Source organism: Condylura cristata, unplaced genomic scaffold (assembly GCF_000260355.1).
Source record: "Condylura cristata isolate star-nosed mole 26May11 unplaced genomic scaffold, ConCri1.0 scaffold00021, whole genome shotgun sequence".
NCBI classification, from domain to species: Eukaryota; Metazoa; Chordata; class Mammalia; order Eulipotyphla; family Talpidae; genus Condylura; species Condylura cristata.
In genome coordinates, this window is record NW_004567122.1 from 7460672 (window position 1) to 7466843 (window position 6172).

Sequence of the window (6172 nt, forward strand, 5' to 3'; positions counted from 1 at the left end):
TTTTTTTTTTTTTAATAAATTACCCAAGTTAAATTAATTTAGCTCACTATTGGGGTAGTAATGTTTCATGTTGACAAAGCTGGAAAAAAATACAGAGGTTACAGACATGGGCTTACATAGGCATGACCTTGTGAAATCACCCAGCAAGAAACAAGATTTGAAACTAGATGCAGGTTGATAACAAGGTCTCCTGAGACTTAAATCTGTTTTACTTAGGAAACTATTCCAGTCTCCTCAGCTTTTAAATGATCATAGTCTTTTTCTTTATGCCTGTATTCTTTAGAAATGGGGAGTGCTAGTATAACTGGAAAAGGAGTTTGTCAGGTTAATTTACATGCAGGCAGCATTTTCCTAGCTTTCTGATTCTAAATAATCCTTAATACTATTGAACAAATGATTAGGCATTTTTCACATCCCAGGATGTAAGACCAATATTGTTAAATCTTTAATCATGCCCAGAGGCAATACATCAAAGGAATCAGCTATTGTAATGATGATGGCTTCAATTAACTATTTTGTTATCCAATAGTGCTTTTCATTAATGTATTCTAAGAACATTCCAGACATCATAATCATAATCTTCAATACTCCTATTTGTTATTTTTTGTAACCCAGTCTCTACCCCCAGATAATTTTCATTTCCTAGAACATACTTCAAAAGAATATGTGTCAACATATTGAAATATTGCCCCCAAATTTTATTTTCTTACTTTAGTGAAAGGTCTTGTTGATTCTTTATTAAGATTAAAAAAAAAAAAAAGCCAAAAATAAAAAACACACAACTTTGTCTTGGGGATTGCTAGAAAACCAGGCAACTAACAGCTTTTGTTAAACATTAAAGGTCTTGCTACACCCTCAAATGAAGTTGTATATTCACTTTACAAATCACTTTTCAGAAAGACACCAAATGGTATTCCTGAATTATTATTTTTTTTTAAAGGATTTATTTATTTGTGCATACAGAACTGGGGTACAGGCCAGAGGCTCAGGGGTGGTGAGAGGCTTCACCAGAGACAGAGTAGGGAGCAGAACAGGCAGATCGACGAAGTACACTGCTGAGGGGAGCAGCGGGCGGGTCAGGAGAGGTCTGCCACGCCATGTGGTCACCTCCGGGGCAGGCAGGAATCAAACTCATGCGGAAGCGGCTTTAGATTCTCAGTGTTGTGCTTTAACCCGCTGCGCCACCAGGGAGGGCCACCTGAATTATTTTTTAAAGATAAATGGTTATATAATCTCTGCATGTTTTAGCTGTCCCCAATATTTTAAGAAATATATCCATTACCTCATTCTTCATCTTTTCACAATTTATGATTTCCCTATGAAATTCCAACCAACAGTTCACCCATGCATTCACTAGCAATAGAAGCCTAAGCCTTGTGACACCCCTTTAACAAAATTAGTTCTGTGACACTTAGCCTTCATCTTAATTTAACTCAGCCTTTCCTTTAAGATAATTTGATAATTTCTTCCAAACCAGCTGTCTCTCTATGAAACTAAATATATGCAGTTTTTTTTTTTTTTTTTTTTAACAAAGACTGCTAGCTTATTTAAGCAATACCTGCCCATTCCTAGTAGGTGGGGTGAATGCATGAGTGCCTGCTCACACATCCCTTATTTTAGAACTCGGGGGTCACTCTGACTAATAGGTTCTTTGACAAGTTTAGACTTGACAAAAATCCAACTGTGCCTGATCTTTGTTCTCCCGTAAAGAACCCAGTTTCTCTTCTTAGAGAGTAAGGGGATATTCATGCTCAATTTCCATTTTCTTATACAAATAACAGTAAGGATAACTCCTAAAAAGGGAGAAAATAGAGCTCATTCATGGCTTCTGGAGATAATGTTGTGACCACTGGGTGACGGAACTCTCTGTACTCATCTCTGCACCCGTGGTGATAATTCTGTGCCTTTGTAATAATGCATGACTCCTTTATAGTTTTACAGTTTCATCTGGAATGCATTTACCCAAAGTATAGCTTAACTTCTTTCTCTGCAACACATAAAATAATTCAAAATTACAACATGCACCCTGGAATGTTAACTAATTATTGGTTTTTCACTATGATTTTCACCCCACTTCAGAGGCCAAAAAGGCTATACAGCTTCAATAATATGCTTTTTATAAAACTGATATTAGATTATCTTTTTCTTTTTTATTGAAAACAAAATTCAGTTGATTGGATCAAAAGAATGCAGCAGTTCCTTTACCAGTCCAACTAAAAATAGCTGATCAGTGCTCAAAATCTTAATATTTTAAACACTTTACTTATTACTGGTTTTACATAATACTTCCATGAAATGCTAGACCTATCCTTTCCCTTACTGGGGACAAAATAAAGCATCCTGTGCCCATGGTTCTTGGGGTAGATGAGTGATCACAGTAGTATCAAACAGTCAGTAAAGAGAAAGCAATGAATCTAAGACATATTTATGCTGGCACAGGGGTGCATTCTGAAAAAAAAAAGGCAGAATGTAGGAAGATTTACCCTGGGTTTTAGGCCCTGGGGCATCGTGGACAAAAAAAGGGAAGTCACATGACAGATAAGGAAGAGCTGATTTTATCTTTCCTCTGAGAGGAAAGATTCTTGGATGGTGAGAATATGTTTGCTGAAAAACCTAAACAGGGACACATCCCCAAACTACATTTTTCTAGGTAACAAAAGAGAGAACAGTATCTGCTTCTCCAATTAGGAAAGAGCAAAGGTTTTGGGGCAGGCACAGAAGCTTCTATCGTTCACAGCCCTCACTGCTCTCAGCCCCAAACAATCTGCCTTCTTCAGGTAATGGGAGCAGAACCCGTGGCTCACAGCCTTGTTTGACTAGTTCTCAGCCAAACACGAGGCACATTAAAAACAAAACAACAACAACAACAAAAAAAATGGGCAATGGTTTAGGGCTCAGCACTGCAAGCGAGATACAGTGGCTTCAGTGTGAGTTTGATCCCCACCCCCAGGTGACCCACGTGGCACAGCAGACCTCTCCTGACCCGCCCACTGCTCCCCTCAGCAGTGTACTTTGTCATTCTGCCTGTTCTGCTCCCCACTCTGTCTCTGGTGAAGCCTCTTACTGCTCCTGCACCTCTGGCCTGTACCCCAGTTCTGTATACATAAATAAATAAATCTTAAAAAAAAAATCTGATTCTGGAGGTAGCTAACCTCATACTCCTGTATATGTAGTTCTCAACAACAAAGACTCCTCTCGTTCCTTAGATAATCTCTTTTGTGTTTCTGGACTCAACTCAAGCTTATCCAACTTTCTGGCACTGTACCTAGCCTCTGTTCATTATTATTATTATTTCTTCTGTTGCATTCTTTTATATTGCTGCTGTTCTCATAGCCTGTGAAGAATAAGTATTTAAGAAACACCCACAGAAAATGGGCAGTGAAATAAAGAATTCCAGAGTAGGATGAACTGTGGTGTGCTATCAGGTGGCTGGGCAGGGAGCCAAATTATAGATTAAAGACTGGAAGAACAAAAGATACTTTTGTTCTTTTGTAGCAGAAATTTGATCACATGGGAAGACAATATAGAAACCACATGTTGGTAGCCAGACAATGATAGCAAATAAAAAACATCTAAATGATCTTCAAATTGGTTTTAGGTTATATATTGTTAGAAATATCTTCATTTCATTTATGCTTTCACATTGCTCTTGATAGAGTTGTTTGTTACATTTTCATATCTGTTTTGATGGTTGCTATAGTTGTTACAGGATGCTTCACCATAAAAGAGGTAGGAACATCTGTCAGGTACCATTTTCCCTGCCCTTAATCCCACACCACCAACATCTCAGCTGCTTTGAACTAAATTCCCAGCATTTGTGAACCATCTTTCTTAAAAGAGAGCAGCTGGGAAGAAGAAAGAGCAAAGCAGATTGGAGGGTAGAGACCCTTGGGGAGGCTGTTTCAGTCTTTTCCTAGAAACATTAGGTCTTGGCAGAGACACTAGCACCTTGTGGTGGATTATGTGTATATTCTGAATTTTGGTCTGTCCTTCTGTCTCAGCTCTCAGGGGCCTGTTTTCCTCCTCAGCAGTTTTGGGTCTCTGAGTACCTCTCAGCTTTACCTAGTTTCAGTTTGTTTTCCCATAGATTAAAGAATAGAAGAACAAAAGACACTTCTGTTCTTTGTAGCAGAAATTTGACCCTATGGGAAGACAAAATAGAAAAGGATATTCTATTTCCTATCAGTTGTTGTACAGAGTCATTTCCTAAAGGAATGACTTTCTATACAAATCCTAATATATGTAGGAATGCAAGTTCTCTCTATATCTATTCTATTTCCGTGTCCACTTGACAACAGGTTTGATATTGTCACTCATTTTACTCATGTGCACATGAGCTGATATGCTTGCATCCAAAATCAACAAATAAGTAATTTGAAATTTTGAAAGCTGTTTTAAATTCATCTACCCTTATTTAGTGGTAAAGTTAAATATTTGATAATTTAATTAGTTAATATGTATGTATATATTTTCATAAATGAGGATATATGCCCAGGCCATTAAATAAGATATATTGGGTGTATAGTAAGGGTAAAAGCTATTTCTTTCTCTACAACCATAGTTAGAAACTTCTTTCTCTTTCACTCAATATATAAACCTGATTTAAATGGATTATATTTGTTGTTTTAATGAAATAAGGTATTTCATTAATAACTAATGCTTCAGGGAGTGTTTGTATAGTACAGAACTCTGCCGTCATAAATCACTTTGGTGAACATAACAATTTTTTATTGGAGGTCATCAGAGTCAGCACAAAAATCAATTCAAATCAAATCAAAATGTAGCTGCACACATTTCAAGACTTTAATGAGATTAACATAGTTGTATTAGGTTTGCTTTTAATACTTAATTTGAATCTTTAAATAGTGTGCAGATAAAGTTTAATGTCATTTCCACTTATAATTTTACTGAAAGTACATGAATCATGAAGTACAAGTATGCTTTGCAATGACACCTTCATGTATACAACTATAAACATTAACTTGCATGTGCCAATAATTAAAGCAAATTTGATAGTTGAGGGTGTTTTAGAGATTACTTAAAATCAAATAAAAATTGTACATTTTATACCATAAAATTGAGCTCCCATCCAAGTCTAAACAAAAACTACTTTTATTTATATGTAAGTTAATAGTCAGTTAATCCTTAGCACTTCAGTATGTGATCACTCTGCATCTTATAATTGTACATTTCAGTGTATTGTGATACTACAATGTCACTATAAAAATGACAACTAAATATTTATTGTTCACAGATTTTTTTAGTTACTTGATCATAAAATATAAGTCACAGTGATATTTCATTCTTTCTATCTCTTTAATAACATGCAAATCTCTACCAAACTGTTCCCAGAGTAAAAACTATGTAGAAAAATTGTTTCTGTCCCCCAAATGAAATCTATAACTAATATACATGCATATTTCAATATGAAGATTATTTTCATTGTAGTTTATAATGTATCTTCATATTTAAAGTTTAAAGGATTTGAAGTTTAACTTTTAAGACAAAAAAAAAATAACTTACCATTTTCCCTCTATGAAAATTCTGTTCATTCCTAGTAGATAAAAGGAAGGTATCAACTCTTGAACCTAAAAGAAGAATGTCTCCCAATAACAGCAACACATCTTATATGAACTAAACATGTACACACAGTAGGGCAGCTAATTCCATAAGAACCCTGAGAGGTAGATACTAGAATTGCATGTCGGTTTACACAGGAAAGAGATGGCAAGTTACCCTCTCAGAGCCTCCTCATTCTCTTCTCGTAGTTGAAGTCATGTCAACTCAGGCTGGAAATGTAAAGTATCCATTACAGAGATCTCTTTGCAGTTAACCTTTCATGTAACCTAGTTTATGCCAAGCGCATGGAGCCTTGTGAGACATGGACACTCAATGTGGCCATTTTAAAATGGCAGATCTATTAGTCTTTTGAAATCTGGGCAAGGTGTTTCGTTTTTCCTCTGAGAAAGCTAAATGCATAGTTCTTCTATTCAGGGAGTCTCTAGATTAAACAGTGCCAAATAGCCACACTGGCTGCTTCCATCTAAAACTTTCTTTTTCTGTGAAAGATGAATCAACTTTTAGGTCTTCAAAGTGTTAATTGCCTGCAGAGTCGCTACCACTGTAAGTCTTAGGAGAATTTCCTGATAGGTTGACTAAGCTCTGCAGTTCT